This window comes from Phyllostomus hastatus, unplaced genomic scaffold (genome assembly GCF_019186645.2).
Source record: "Phyllostomus hastatus isolate PE091 unplaced genomic scaffold, TTU_PhHast_1.1 phas_scaffold_78, whole genome shotgun sequence".
NCBI lineage: Eukaryota > Metazoa > Chordata > Mammalia > Chiroptera > Phyllostomidae > Phyllostomus > Phyllostomus hastatus.
Window position 1 is genome coordinate 67,503,296 of NW_025334041.1, and position 16,671 is coordinate 67,519,966.

Below are 16,671 nucleotides of genomic sequence, written 5' to 3' on the forward strand. Positions count from 1 at the left end.
TCACATTGGATTGAGTCTTCTACTCTTGTTGAAAGAGTTTATACTAACCGGGAGTGCATCTGCTACTTTTCATCTTTGTATACCACTCACCAAGCTTAGTTCAATACTAGGGGGGAGGGTCAAGTAAGTTGAAACAAAACAACCTTTGATAATTCATCATTCTGATTCAAAACGGATGTGTGGTCTTGAAGTTAAAATAAGGTCACTAATTACAAGTTGGAAGCCTAGATCGTTTCCTCACCTGGCACTCAATCTAGCTGACGAGTGGGATTCAAAGATACCAAGATGAGTTTTGTATTGTATTTCAGTTGCAGGTCCACTTATTGGTTTAAACAATAAAACTTAATTGTTAGTCGAACCAGATAAGTAAAAAAATAGCAGAATTTTGGATGATTTAGTGGGAATAAAATTTCTCCAGTTTTGACAGGATGTTTTGATGCGTAGGATACTTTTTTCCTTTAAATGTGTACCAAAAAAAACAAAATAGATGCGTATAAGAAGCTTCATGTACTAATTAACCAGCTTCAGGCATTGTTATGACTAATCCTGTTTCATCCACCTGTTGGATATTTTAAAGCAACTCTCAGAATCCTTTAATGTGTAAGTCCTTAAGGTGTATCCAAAAAAAAAAAGTAGAAACAGAACATAAAACACAACCACAGTGCCACCTTCAAGCCTAAGGAATATTAACAATGATTTCTTAAATATTATGAAGTATCCAGTTTCCTAACATCACTGATTCTCTTATTTAAAAATTTTTTTTTAAACAATTGGTGTGTTTGATTCAGGATTACAGAAGTCTGTTCTTTAGGTTAAAAAGTACATGCATTATGTTTTTTTACTAACAGTTTTTACTTTCCAGACTCTCACATTGGGGGGAAAAGCTATCAGAGGGGAGAGATTTATTGTTTGTGTATTCATAGAGGAAAGTGTATCCCTTATTGATTTGTAAAGATTTTCATGGTTGATGTGAAGTTTAAATTGTAAACACTGGAGCTTGTTGTTAAAAATTGGTTTGGAAGTGTATTGTAGAAGGAATGCTATTTTTTTTTAATCCCTGCTCAGACTAATTTGTGGTCTTTTGGGGGGGGTCATCTTGAAGAGGAAGTGGTGGCAATGTAATTGAAAAAGTTTTCTCGCCCTGGCTGGCGTAGCTCAGTGGATTGAGCTCGGGCTGTGAACCAAAGTGTCCCAGGTTCGATTCCCAGCCAGGGAATGCTGGGGGTTATGCAGGCCATAACCCCCAGCAACCACACATTGATGTTTCTCTCTCTCTCTCTCTCTCTCTCTCTCCCCCTCCCTCCCTCTCTAAAAAAATAAATAAATAAAATCTTAAAAAAAAGAAAAAGTTTTCTCATATCATATTTTTCTCCATTTTTTTTTTAATGCTTCATGGACTCTTGGTTGAGTGCCGTTCAAATTTTATTATGTAACAAATCCTAGGGTTTTGCAGAGGGTCCTGTTTGACCAGAACTTCTGGGCCTTTTTACTTTGCAGTACATATAGGATATTTTGGGGTGGGCAGGGGAAGTTCCATTGCTTGGTTTGTTTGATCTTTTGTATATTTAAATAGTACAAGCATACCCTATATTGTTGTGCTTCGCAGATACTGCGTTTTTTTTTTTAATTGAAGGCAAGATCCTCTAGCGAAAAGATTACGACTTGCTAAAGCCCCAGTAGATAGTACTTTTAGCAGTAATGTAAATGTAATTTTTAATTAAAGTATGTTCATTTTGTTTTTTTAGACATAATGCTTTAGACACGATTAACAGACCACTGTATAAACATAACTTTTATATGCACTTGGAAACCAAAAAATTTGTGTGACTTGCTTTATTGAGGTGGTCTGGAACTGAACCCAAAGTTTCTCCAAGGTGTTCCTGTAATTTCTTCAAGGGCATTTTGAATATTTGTAAAAGGAACAAAAGCAGACTGGGAAGAAGGTCTGGGAGGAGAAGTCCTATTTTAGGATTAATATTCTTGTTTGTGTACAATGACATATTACCTGGTTTTACTCTCCTGTATGAAGATCTCCATTTTAAAGATTTTGCATTCATCCCACCTCCCCTTACCTCACAGGTTATCTATCCTAAGTAGAGCATGTTTCTGGCCAAGTAGAATTGGGTGAGAAATGAGCAGCTGTTTATTACCAAGATAAGGCACCAAGGTGCTTTTCATTTCTTGGAAAGAACATAAATTGCTTGACTGTTTCAATTCTTATATTTAATTAATCCTTATTTTAGCTCTTTAGCCACACAGTGTTCGTTTACAATTAAATTTTGTTCTAATTCGATATCTAGTTGGGGCACATGCCTAGGCTGTGCGTTTGGTTCCTGGTCTGGGCACGTGAGAGTCAACCTATCGATGTTTCTCTCCCTTTTTATGTACCTTCTTCCTTTTTGTCTCTCTAAAAATAAATACATTAGAAAAAATTAGATTTTATTTAATCTGAGCATTTTATTTGGATAGCACATGTTTTGTCATATTAGTGACTAAACTTTGTTTAAAGACTAAGTTCTAGAATTTTGTTGCAACTTGTATAATTCTGAGAATGAGGTTTTGAGTAGGGTTGTTCATCAAGTTCTCCTGACTTGGGTCATTTGGGGAAACTCTTGATAAGATGAGGGTACAATTTAATATCTACAGTTCATAAAAATACAAGGCTAATATTTTCGTTTCTTCCTATAATCTTCCTAGTCATCAGTTTACATAATGGGATCTTATGGGAACTTACATGCTCTTGAGATGTCTTACTGTTTCCATTTACACAATATGATATTTCTTAACTGATGTGTGCAGAGAAAAAGGACCTGGATTATCTAGTTTTTCACAATTAGCCTTCAGTTCTTCATTCTGGCCCCCCTCCATTTTGTTTTTGCTTTGTTTTTGATTCCCCTGAGTCTGCTAGTTATATATTTCAGGTTAAAAGGAATATGGTAGATCAGCTTAATTAATGGGATTAATACACCCTCCCCACCCCCCAAAGGATGTAGAGTGAAGGAAGACAATTATTTCACCTATCATCACACAGATATTATGGAGGTGGGGTTGTCATTCAAGAACTAGAAGGTCTTTCATGATTCAGTCAAGTTCTGGGGTATCTTCAGCATCGAGTATTTGTTGCTGTGGTTCTCTAGTCTACACGAATGGTGAGCCAGTGTAGTAATTCTACTACTCTTTGCTTTTAACTGGTACAGATAATGCTCCTGTCATCACTGTCATACTCTCTTATTTCTTGGGATTTCTGGCTGTCTGAGATAGTTGCCTAACCTTTAGATGATTGCCCTAGTGTCAGACATTCATCCTGGTCAGTCTGGGTTGCATGGTCCCTCCCCTGGGATAGAAGACATTGGTGCTCTGCTGAAGGAATCTGTCCAGAAGGAGCTGTGAATATAGCAGGTACTCCAAAGCTTCTCAGAGAGGGAGTGGTCCTGGTGTAATAACAAGTAGACTGATTCAACAAAGGAGTTTATTTCTCATTTGTATATATTTGAATTAATAAACCTCAATCTGCATACTTTAGATAAGAAAAAAAAGATGTTTAATCTGAGAGTTCTCTTAGCTTGTTCCTACATGGATACTTTAGGAAATTATATGTTGCAGGAGGGGAAGAGGTCCTCGTTTGCCATAAATGTATAAGAAAACAGATAATAGCCCTGGCTGGATAGGTCAGTGGGCTGGAGTGTTGTCCCCGCACACCAAAATGTTGCAGGTTGGATCCCCAGTCAGAGCACATAACTAGGTTGTGGGCTTGATCCTCAGGCTGCATTCCGGAGGCAATGATCCATGCTGCTCTCTCACATGGATGTTTGTGTCTCTTTCCCTGACCCCCTTCCCCTCTCTCTCTGAAATCATTCAACATCCTTGGGTGAGGTTTTTTTTGTTGTTGTTTGTTTGTTTGTTTTAAAGCAGGTGGTTAAACTTCTGTTGTTAGCTTATTCTGTACTGGTGATCTCTATTGGGAGCCGATGTAGCTGCTTGTATCGTTACTTGCCCACCAGTTGTGCATTGCTTATCTTTCAAAACTTATTCCAGTCTTGCCATTGATTTATAAGATGGCAAAGCATTGTTTTAACTGAGGAACTGAGTGTCAGTGGTTAGAAGAGCAGTTCTCAGAGTTTTTGGTCTTAGGACACCTGTAAATTCTTAAATTACTAAGGAACCCAAAATACTTTTGTCTATGTGAGTTACCTCTATCAATACTTACCATGTTACAAATTAAACAGAAGTCTTATTTATTAATTAAAAAATAAAACACATTGCATATTAATAAGTATCCTTAAATAATTACTTTCAAAAATGATAAGAGTGGTATTAAACATTTTTACAAATCTCCCTACTGTCTGGCTTACTAGAAGATATCTTGATTCTCATCAGCTTGTGCATTCATTCTGTAAGCAAAATCATACATTGTGTCACCTCTAAAACTCCACTGTATGCTTGGGAGAAAATGAGAATGGAAAAGGCTAATAGTCTTTTAGTATTTTGAAAATACTCGGTTGGCCAAAAAAATTTTTTTTCCCTTCCTAAAATGGCTCTCGTAGTGCTTAGTTTTCTCTAACTTCATTCGGAACAATTTTGTTAGTTGTATTGTGACAGTTGTCATATGAGCATTCATTAAAAATCAAAATTGGTGAATTTTTGTGTAGCCATTTTAATATTGAAGACAGAAGACAATACACAACATTTTGGCATATTATGCTTTACTATTTCAAGAAAGGTAAAAGTGCAACTGAAACACTAAAAAGATATAAAGGTCTATTAAAAATCTGTGGGAGTCCATTTTAATTGGGAGTTCCATTAAGTATTTTGATTATTTGGTGCACTTGATATCTTTGTTACTGTATCGTCCTATTCAAGAAATGTATTGAGTGTCTGCTAAAGCAACGGTCACCAACCTTTTTGGCACCAGAGACTCATTTTGTGGAAGACAATTTCTCCACAGACCTGGGGGTGGGGGATGGTTTCAGGATGATTCAAGTGCATTACATTCAAGTTCACTTCCTGTTGTGTGGCCCTACCCAGGTCAATATCAGTCAGAGGCCAGGAGGTTGGGGATCCTTGTACTAAACTACTAGATACTGTTCTAGGTGCTGGAAATATAGTGGCCAACAAATAATAATATGGCATACTTCTATGTTGCATTAACCTAATTACTTAATTGTATATCAGTAACATTTTATTTTCTTCTATTGAGTCTTTAGCATATTTTATTTTATTTTTTTAAAGATTTTTTTATTTATTTATTTTTAGGGAGGGAAGGGGGATAGAGAGAGAGAGAGACACACACACATCAATGTGCGGTTGCTGGGGGTTATGGCCTGCAACCCAGGAATGTACCCTGGCTGGGAATTGAACCTGGGACACTTTGGTTCCCAGCCCGCACTCAATCCACTGAGCTACGCCAGCCAGGGCTGAGTCTTTAGCATATTTTAAAAAATTCTGAATTGATTTTTAGGAAGGGAAATAGAGGCAGACATCAATATGGATTTGTTGTTCCACTCATTTATGTATTCATTGGTTGATTCTTGTATGTGCCCTGACTGGGGATAGAACCACAACCTTGACCTGTCGGGTCTAACCAATTGAACTACCCAGCGAGGGCTAGAATATTTCTTGTTTGGCTTATTTCTAGGTATCGTAGACTTTTGGTTGCTAATGTAATAATTTTTTTCTTTTTTCTGATAAATAGGAAAACTTTTTCAAGGTGGTTGTCTTGTGTCACCAACTTACTGAGCTCTTATTAGAAGTAGCTGTGTAAAGGAGAGGACTAAATTGTGATTAGATTATTAGTTTATCATAATATGGAAATAGTAAAAGGGGGGAGAGCATGGAGAAGAACACACTACAGCAGCATTCAAATGTCTTAGTGACACACAAATGACTGCTTTTGTACCTTCCTTTCTATCTTACGCCTTGTAACAAATATGTACTATTGAGAAATTTTAGTATAAAATATACTGATATTTTGAACCCTTATTACACAGTATTGAAATAATCATAGTGTACTACTTGCCCTTGCATTAACCACAAAATTTACATAATTTAAATAATGAAGCACTTAATGTAGAACAAGTAATCATGCTGTAACTAGATTGAGAATCTGAGAAGAAGGAAAAGGAATAAAGATCTAAGAACTACTATATGTCACATTGAAGGGGAAATTGGGATTTATCATAATAATGTACTTGAGGCTTAGAGCCTCTCAGCTCTTTAGCCATACCTGACTCAAGAATTTGTTTTTTTTCCTGTACTGTACTACATGATTGAAGAAATCCTGACATTATAAAATGGAGACTTGAAATAAAAATTAATGTCTACATAGGATCTTTACTGGTGAAGCGTCTGTAAAAGATTAAGAACTTAAAGAAGGTGAGAGAATAGAAAAATGACAGCCATTGTCTATAGGTAAGTCAGGGCCAGATTTTTAAAAAGAATTTCTCCCTTAACCTTAATTGAATATCTGCCTATTCCATAGCCTGTCTATTTAAAATGAAAGCAATGATAATATAATATTTCATCCCTTTTCATTTTAGACCTAGTATATAAAGTTTCAGGTATATTCTTTCAGAGGAATCCCTACTTTTCACCTAGTTAGAAGTCATTTTTTAAAATCATTGGTTTTCAGACCTCCCTTTTGTGACAGTGCTATACTTTCCACAGGTATATGAAATATTTTTCTATTTCTGAAGCTTTATACCATAAATTTTCATAGCAGTCCCTGAAAGTACAGTTGAGTACTATTTTATTTCAATTTAGTTAAATATATGTCATTAGGTTTCAGGTACTGAAGTCTGGTGAGTCTAATAGTTTCTGATGATACTGTAGTTGGAATTTCTTTTAAGTCTAGAATCATATGTCCTCAGTTTCCATTATATGGATATACCACATTTTTTTTCCTTTTTTAAAAATCTATTTTATTGATTATGCTATTACAGTTGTCCCATTTCCCCCTCTTCATTCCCCTCCACTCTGCACACCCTGTCCCACCCACATTCCCCCCGTTAAGTTCATGTCCATGTGTAGTAAGTTCTTTAGCTTCTACATTTCCTATACTGTTTTTGACTTCCCCCTGTCTATTTTCTGTCTACCATCTATGCTACTTATTCTCTGTACCTTTCCCCCTCTCTCCTCCCATTCCCCTGGTACTAACCCTCCATGTGATCTCCATTTCTGTGGTTCTGTTCCTGTTCTAGTTGTTTGCTTAGTTTCTTTTTGTTTTTGTTTTTGTTTTAGGTGTGGTTGTTAATAATTGTGAGTTTGCTGTAATTTTATTATACATGTTTTTTATCTTCTTTTTCTTAGATAAGTCCCTTTAACATTTCATAAAATAAGGGCTTGATGATGATGAGCTCCTTTAATTTGACCTTATCTGAGAAGCACTTTATCTGCTCTTCCATTCTAAATGAAAGCTTTGCGGGATAGAGCAATCTTGGATGGAGGTCCTTGCCTCTCATAACTTGGAATACTTCTTTCCAGCCCCCTTTTGCCTGCAAGGTCTCTTTTGAGAAATCAGCAGACAGTCTGATGGGAACTCCTTTGTAGGTTACTATCTCCTTATCTCTTGCTGCTTCTAGGATTCTCTCCTTCATTTTAATCTTGGCTCATGTAATTATGATGTGCCTTGGTGTGTTCCTCCTTGGGTCCAACTTCTTTGGGACTCTCTGAACTTCCTGGACTTCCTGGAAGTCTATTTCCCTTTGCCAGATTGGGGAAGTTCTCCTTTATTATTTGTTCAAATAACTTTTGTACTTGCTGCTCTTCCTCTTCCCCTTCTGGTACCCCTGTAATTTGGATGTTGGAACATTTAAAGATGCCTTGGAGGTTCCTAAGCCTCTCCTCATTTTTTTGAATTTTTGTTTCTTCATTCTTTTCTGTTTCATTGTTTCTTTCTACCTCCTGGTCTACTCCATTGATTTGAGTCCCAGTTTTCTTCCCATCACTTTTGGTTCCCTGTGCATTTTTCTTCATTTCGCTTAGCATAGCCTTCATTTTTTCATCTAATTTTCGACCAATTCTGTGAGCATCCTGATCACCAGTGCTTTGAACTGTGCGTCTGATAGGTTGGCTATCTCTTGGTTGCTAGTTGTATTTGCTGTGGAGCTTTGATCTGTTCTTCTGTTTGGGCCATTTTTTTGTCTTGTCACGCCTGTTACACATGAGGGGCAGAGCCTTAGGTGTTCGCTAGGGGCGGGTCAACCCAGTTGCTGGGTTGTGGCACTGTATGTGGGGGTGGGGTCTGAGAGAGAACAGTGGCACTTGCTCTGCTCTCTGTCAGATTTCAGTCCCTTCTGCTGCTTCCCCCAAGCAAACTGGGCCTCTCTGGTGCTAATTCCCATGTGGGTGGGCTTGTGCATGTTCTAGGACCCTGTGGGTCTTCAGTGAACTCTCCTGTGAGGCTGGGAGTCTCTCCCTGCGCCTCAGCCCCCACAGGGGTTTTCAACCAGTGTTTTGAGGCTCTTATTTTCCGGCGCTGGGACCCTGGGTTGTGGGGTCTGTCTTGCTCCCCAGTTTTGCCTGGTTTATCTGTGCTCGAATGTGGGACTGCCCGTTCAGCCAGCTGTCTTGCGCACTGTGCCTCGCTTCACAATTGTTGCCTCACTGGGTCTGCCCGCTGCCACTGCTTTTTTTTTTTTTTTTTTGCTGACAACCCCTCTCTGCCCGGCCGCCCAACTCGGCCCTGCCTACTGGTCTGGATGAACATGTCTATTTTAACTCCTTGGTTGTCCAACTTCTATACAGTTCAATTTTCTGTCAGTTCTGGTTATTTTGTTTCTAAATTGTTGTCCTTATTTTGGTTGTGGAGGAGGCACAGTGTGTCTACCTACACCTCCCTCCATCTTGGCTGGACATCCAATATACCACATTTTTTTTAGCCTAGTCTTCAGTTGATGACATTGGGATTGTTTATAGTGCCATAAAAAGTCATACATATTTTTGGCTGTTATAAATTATGTTGCTATAAAAATCCCTGTAGATGTTTTCATTTCTTTAGGGTATATAATGCCTAGGAGTGAAATGCTGGGGAACTCTGTGTTTAAATTTTTCAGGAACTGCCAGAGCTCTGTTTTTCATTTTAACCAGCAATGTATTAGAGTTACAAGTTTTCAACATCCTCATGAACACTTACCATCTGACTTTTTGATTACTGTGGGTGTGAAGTGGTGTCTTACTATGATTTCGGTTTGCATTCCATGATGGTTTAATGTGTTTATTGGACATTTATTTGTATATCTTGTTTGAAGAATTGTCTATTCAGACCTTTTGCCTCTTTTTAAATTATTTAGGAATAAGAGTTCTTTATATGTTCTACATAGCAATCCTTTGTCAGGTATGATTTACAACTGTTTTCTCCCATTCTGTGGGTTGTCTTTATTTTCTCCCATAGAGGTTTTTGTTTTACTTTCTTGATAATACCATTTATAGTACAAAAGATTCTAATTTTGATGAAGTCTGATTTATGTATTTTTAGGTTGTTTGTGTTTTTGATAGAGGATCTAAGAAACCACCACCAAATCCAAGGTCATGAAGACTTACTGTTTTCTTCTAGTGGTTTTATAGTTTTACCCCTTGCTTTGAGCCATATTGAGTTAATTTTTTTATATTGTGTGATGTCGTAGGGGTCAGCTTTATTCTTTGTGGATATTCAGCTTTCCTGGCAACATTTGTTAAAAAGACTTTAATTCTTTGTTGAAATCCGTTGATGATGCGTGTAGGTGTTTACTTCTGGATTCTCAATTTTGTTCCATTGTATGTCTCCTTAGTGCAGTACCACATTGTCTTAATTACTATAGCTTTGTAGTAAGTTTGGAAATTGGGAAGTATGATTTGTCAAATTTTGTTCTTTTGGGGGGTTGTTTTGGCTGTTAGGGGTTCCTTGCATTTCCATGCAGATTTTAGGATCAGCTTCTCAATTTCTAGGGGCAGGGAGGCAGCTGGAATTTTGATTGGGATTGCACCTGTACATCAGTGATTTTCAACCTTTTTTGTCTTGTGGCACACATACAATGATCACTAAAACTGCAGCACACCAAAAAGTATGTTTTGCTAATCTGACAAAAAGAGGTATAACTTTGATTCATTTATATTGGATGGCTATTATTGTGTTAGCTGTTTTTTTTTTTTTTAATTGACAGTCTAAGGGAAGAGAGGTCAGTGCCCCTCACTAAATAGTCAGGTATTGCATGTTTTTAAAAAATTCTTGTGGCACACTGATTGAAAATCACTGCTGTAGACCAATTTTAGGAGTATTGCCAATATTTTACCCTCTGATCCATAAACATGGGATATTCTTTCATTTATTTAGGTCTTTGGTTTCTTTCATTAATTTTTTTGTAGTTTTCAGAGTAGATTTGCAACTCTTTTCAAAAATTATTTTGAAGCATTTCTTTTTTATGCCATTGTAAATGTATTCTTTCCTTAGTTTGATTTTTGGATTGTTCATCACCAGTGCATAGTTTAAATAGTTGACTTTTGTATATGGATTTTTTGTCCTGAAACCTTAATTAATTTATTAGCTATAATAATTTTTTTGTCTTGTGTGTATGGATTCCTTAGGATTTTCTATGTGTATGGTTATGTCTTCGGCAAGTTTAGTTTCCTTCTTTTCCAATCTACATGCCTCTTATTTCTTTGCCTTGCCTAAAGCTCTGGCTAGATCTTGCAGTATGATGATGGATAGAAAGTCCAATGTTAGCTGTGTTTTTCCTAGAGATCCTTTTTTAGGTTGAGGAGAGTTTGCTAATTCCTACTTTGCTGAGTCTTTTTACTATAAAAGGGTGTTGGATTCTGTTAAGTGCTGTTTATCAATTGAGATGATAAATTTTTGTCTTTTATCCTATTTATATCTGATGGATTAAATTAATGGATTTAAAAATGTTTAGGCAACCTTGCACTCATAGAGTAGTTCCCACTTGGTCATGGTATGTGATCCTTTTTGGTGCATGGGATGATGCTCCAACCACCTGAGCCAACTGACCAGGGCGTGATCCTCTTTATATGTTTTTGGATTTGGTTTGCTACTGGTTTTTGAGAATTCCATTTTTCTAAAACTTTTAACCTTTCTATATAGTATTTGTTTTAGGTCTGTCTTTTGGTAAACAACATAAAATTGAACTTTTTAAATACAACTTGGTAACTTATTTTTAAGAGTTTAAAGTTACATTGCTACTGATTAATAATACATTTCACTTTATTTCAGCCATTCTATTTTGTTTATTTGTGCAATTCTGCCGTGCTTTACTTCTGTTTTCTTTCATTTTTTTCCCCCTTTTTATTTGAGGTTAGAATTTATGCATGCCATTTTTATTTCTTAAGTGGTTAGGTTTGAAATTTTACTATACATATACAAAGTCAGTATTTAATGCCCTGTAGAATAGTACAAGGGCAGTAGTGCTGTTGTCCAGTATTTTAGTTTTATTTTATAGTCCTCTGCTACAGGTCAGTGATTTTTTGTTTAAGGTCAAATGCTACTTTCCTTAAAGGAATTACTTGTCAGGACTGAACCTTGAGAAGAAAAAGAAAAGCTTGTGCTTAGTGGATTTTCCATTCTCTTAAGAATTTAATTTGCTCTAAGGTCAAAATGATTATGAAGAGTGATTTCCGTTTTTAGATACGTTATTAGCTAACAAATTTTAAAGATATGAAATGTTGGGAAGACACTATCTTACTAAACTCTGGAAATTATGAGCAAGTTACAGGTACCTGATTTTAGCCCTGGTTTACTTTTTGTTTATGTAACTTTGTAATTTTTTTAATGTAAATTAACTTTCTATTATAAAAATTTCAAGCATACAGAAAAAAAATGAAAGAATAGTATAATGAACCCCCATATACTCATTATCTAAATTTTGTCATTACTAGCATTTTGTCCCCATTTTTGCTATATGTATTTTATTTCATAGACATCTTGATATTTTCTCTCCATTTTCTTAGTATCTGGCTAAAATCAGTTTTTCTTTCTGTATAAAGACTTTCTTCACATTCTCTGAATTTATTTACAATTATCAGAACTTGGTTATCTCAGCCCATTGGTAATAGAATGGAGGGGAATTATTAGAGAGAGTTGTTGGTGGCAACTATATTCTGTTCTGTTTGGTTTAAAGAAAAAGTCCTTGGGCAAGCCTATAAACTGATCACTGTTGCATGATGAATAAAGTGTTAAATTATATTAATTTGCTCCTATTTTTGTTGCTATAAAATATGTAATCAATACGTGAGATTTTGGGGGGCAGGATGGTATTATAGCACAATTATCCATTCTTTTTTAAATCCTAACCTGAGGACATTTTTTTATTGCTTTTTTTTTTTTTAATCCTCACCCAAGGACATGCTTATTGATTTTAGAGAGAGGGGAAAGGAGGGAGAGAGTGAGGGAGAGAAACATCAATTGGTTGCCCCTTGCATCCCAACCAGGAACCAAACTTGCAACCCAGGTGTGTGCCGTGACTAGGAATCAAACCCATGACCTTTTGGTTTAAGGGACAGTGCTTCAACCAACTGAGCCACATTGGCCAGGGTCATTGGTTTATTTTTTGTTGTTGTTGTTTTGAGAGAATGGAATGGTGGGAAAGAGAGAGAAACATTGATTGGTTGTCTTATATACATGCTTCCACTGGGGATGGGACCCTGCAGCCTAGGTATGTGCCCTGACTGGGGACTGAACCTGCAACTTTTTGGTGTATGGGTTGATGCTCCAACCAACTTAGCCACTCCTACCAGGGCTAAAATGACCCATTTTAAATTCGTGTTCTGTGGCATTTAGTGCATTCACAATGTTGTGCAGTCTCCTGGGGGTGAAATTCACATAAAATTACCCTTTTAAAATGCACATTCTATAACATTTAGAACATCCACAATGTTGTGCTATTTCTTCTATGTAGTTTCAAAATATTTTCACTACTAAGGAGATGCTGTACCCATGAAGCAGTTATACCACATTGCCACCTCCTCTGAGCCCTAGTAACCACTAATTTATTTTGTCTTTTGAGTTACCTGCCTATTCTTAATATTTCAGATAAATAGAATCATACCATATATGACCCATGTGTTTGGATTCTTTCGCTTACCGTGATGTTTTCAAGGTTCATCCACCTTACAGTACTTCTATTTGTTTTTAGGGCTGAATGATATTTCACTGTGTATACCACATAACATTTATCCATTCATCCATGATGGACATTTTGATTGTTACCACCTTTAGGCTATTGTGAAAATGCTGCTATGAACATTTGTGTAGTTACTTAAGTTCCTGTTTTCAATTCTTTAGAATACATACATAGGAGTGTAATTGGTGGGTCATACAGTGATTCTATGTTAACTTTTGGAGGAACTGCCAAACTTTTCTATAGCAGCTGCACCATTTTACATTCCCACCAACAATGTACAAGGGTTCCAGTTTCTTCATATCTTTGCCAACACTTGTGTTCCTTTTTTTTTTTTTTTTTTTAACTAGTCACCTTGGTAGTTGTGAAGTATGTGTCTCATTGTGGTTTGGATTGGCATTTCCCAGGTTCTAACGATGACGAACATTTTTTTAAGTACTCACTGGCCATTTGTATAGTTTCTTTGGACAAATGTCTGTGCAAGGCCTGTACTCATTTTTAAATTGGCTTTTCTTTTTGTTATTATAAGAGTTCTTTATATATTCTGGATACTTGACTCTTTAGATACATGATTTGTAAATATTTTCTCCCTTATGTGGGTTAGTGTCCTTTTTACAAAAATGTTTTATTTTGTTGAAATCTAATTTGTCTATTTTTTGTTGTTGCTTTTGCTTTTGGTGTTGTATTTAAGAATCTATTGCCAAGTTGAAGCACTGCATTGTTTTGGTTACTGTAGTATAAATCTACTGAAATATAAACTTAAAACACAAAAGTAGACTAGTTTAATGAACACACATGTCTACCACCCAGCTTCAATTGCTGATTCATGAATGACCTTTTATGTATATCCAATCAACTCTCTTCCTCCCTCTCATTAATTTGATGTACTTCAAGAGTTTACATAATTATAAGGAAAGTTTATATCTTTAATGTAAATTTTAAAGAATGGTGCATTTCCATCCATTTGGAAAAGTCACATATGGTAGAATCCTTGTCAGTGTTATTAGATAACAGATATGTTATATACTTTTCTCTCATTAGGATTTTTAAACTAGTATTTGAATTGATTTCAGAAAATTCAATTTGGAAATTTTACTGTGATCAAAAGTACATTAACTTACAGAGGTAGACATGGTTTTTAACTAAGCTGCTATGATGGAACTGGTGATTCTTGCCTGTTGTGTGAAAGTTGTGGTTGCCATTCCAAAATAGGGTTTTTCCCTATATTTAATAGTGCCTCTTAGGGATGTGTTACATTCTCAACTGTTTGTTAATTGAAGAAGGTAAGGGAGGTGAATTGCATACAAAAAGGAATTTTCTGTTTTCAGAGGATCTTACATGTTAATATAGCAGATAGGCATATATACAGCTATACAGAGGTAATGTGTGGAGTTTAGGTTCATTGTGGGAGTATCACCCTTGAGATGTGAAATTTGCCTCTTAAAATTACTATATGTCTTTCACATCCCTTTCTAATTAAATTTGCCGTGAGGAGAGCAGGCCAGATGGAAGGATTGAAGATCTTCAATTGCTTCTCTATTGCTTACTCTACACAGCTGCAGCCAAAATATTGTAATGCTGGTGTTTAGCAAGTTGGTTATTGAGAAGTACTCTCTCCTGAGAGTAGTTACCTGCATCAAAATTTTATTAATATTTATTTGGTTATGCTGGGCATTATACCAAGTAAATTAGGTGCAAATAATCTTTTAACAGTGATTAAGGAGGGACCAGAGCTACTTCTACAGAATGCAAAGACTGAGTTCACTTTCATTAAGCACTGAAAGTGCTCATTTTGATCAGTTAATACTGGGTTGGCCAGAAGTCCCTTATACTTCTCCCATAAAATAAACACATTTTTCATTTTTATTAGAAACTTTATTGATTTGGATATTTTGGATATGTTGGCTGTTTCTCGCTATTGGCTCCTGGCGAGTAGAGTCCAGGGTGCTACTAAACATCTTCCAATGCAGAAGACAGCCCCATAGCAAAGAATTATTTGGCCAAAATGTCAGTAGTACTAAGAAACTTCACAAATGTCTTTTGACACATTTGATCAGTCACAGCACCTTCTCCATACACTGCACAAATCTTTTTTTGTGTTTCAGTTGCATTTTTACTTTTCTTGAAATAATAAAGCGTAATATGCCAAAACTGTTGTATATCTTCTTCTATCTTATTAAAATGGCTGCACAAAAATTCACCAATTTTGATTATTTTTTAAAGATGCACACTGATATGACAGCTGTGACAATACAGTATAACAAAATTATTTAGAATGAAGCTAAAGACAACTAAGCACTACTAAGAGCCAGGGTATGGAAAAAAACTAAATGAACTTTTTGGCCAACCCAATATTAGAACATAAGTTGTCTTTTCATAAGATGTTAAGAATGTTGACCTAAATTATCAATATCGTGCATTTATATATCTATATATATCTACAGGTATAATTAGGTATTAACTCATATCTCTTATGCAGTTACAAAACCCAAAATACTCATATCAAATAGTAACAACATATAAATTGTTGTTAAAGTTCTTTAAATTCTTTAAAGTTCAATTGCAGCAGATACATAGTATTATACTATTGATTGGATTCTAAATCAGTGCTTCTCAATTTAATGTGCATGAACCACCTGTGGATGTGGTTAAAAGTGGAAATTCTGACTCAGTAAGTCTGGGGTGGGACCTCAGAGTTTGCATCTTTATTTGTATTGTTGACACTGTTGCAGATGTTTCCATTTCTCCCCTTTGCCCCCCTCCTTTCAGCTCCCACTCCCCGCTCCCTCTAGCCATCTGAAGTGATATTTATGCTGCTTATCATGGAATTATTCTTTGAGTAGCAAGGCTAAATGACCATTTGGTTGTGACTGTTTTGCCTCTAATAATGGACTCCTTTTGAGTTCAGCATGCCTGTATGTACTAGCAGGAGCTCAGTTTTTCTAATACCTTTTTCAATTTGAACTAATGATTGTGGTCTTTGTATTATATATCACTTTTTCTTGGCTAAAACGTTTAATTTATGTTAAGTCTGTTCTGATTTTTTTACCATGTGAAACAACTTGAGGTTTTTTTTTAAATTTTTAAAGATTTTGTTAATTTTTAGGGACAGGGGAAGGGAGAGGGAGAGAGAAATATCGTTGTGTGAGAGACATATCAACTGGTTGCCTCTTGCACACTCCCCAACTGGGGACCTGGCCCCCAACCTGGGTATGCTCCCTGACTGGGAATCCAATCAGTGACCTTGTGGTTCTCAGGCTGGCACTCAGTCCGCTGAGCCACACCAGCCAGGGCTTTTTCTGGAGTTTTGATCTGTTTCATTTGGGCCATGTTTCTTTTGTCTCCTCATTTTGGCAGTTTCCCTGTGTTTGTTTCTATGTAGAGCTGCTGTGACTCTCTGTTTTGGTAGCGTGGCCCAATGTAGTAGGTGTCCTTTGGGGTCCAGTAGCACAACCTCCTCTGTCACCCAAGCTGGGTACTCAAGGTACACCCTTCGTGTGGGCTGGGTACACCCTGCTGTTGTAGTTGGTTGCTGTTGGCGGGTCAGCGGGATGGATTTACTTAGGCC

General features: G+C 36.4%; 1 protein-coding gene across 2 annotated transcripts in view; it reads left to right on the forward strand.

Annotated features, from left to right (window-relative positions):
• EIF5B (eukaryotic translation initiation factor 5B) overlaps positions 1–16,671 on the forward strand; it is a 74,317-nt gene that overhangs the window by 961 nt on the left and 56,685 nt on the right. The gene's annotated exons all lie outside the window — the stretch shown is intronic.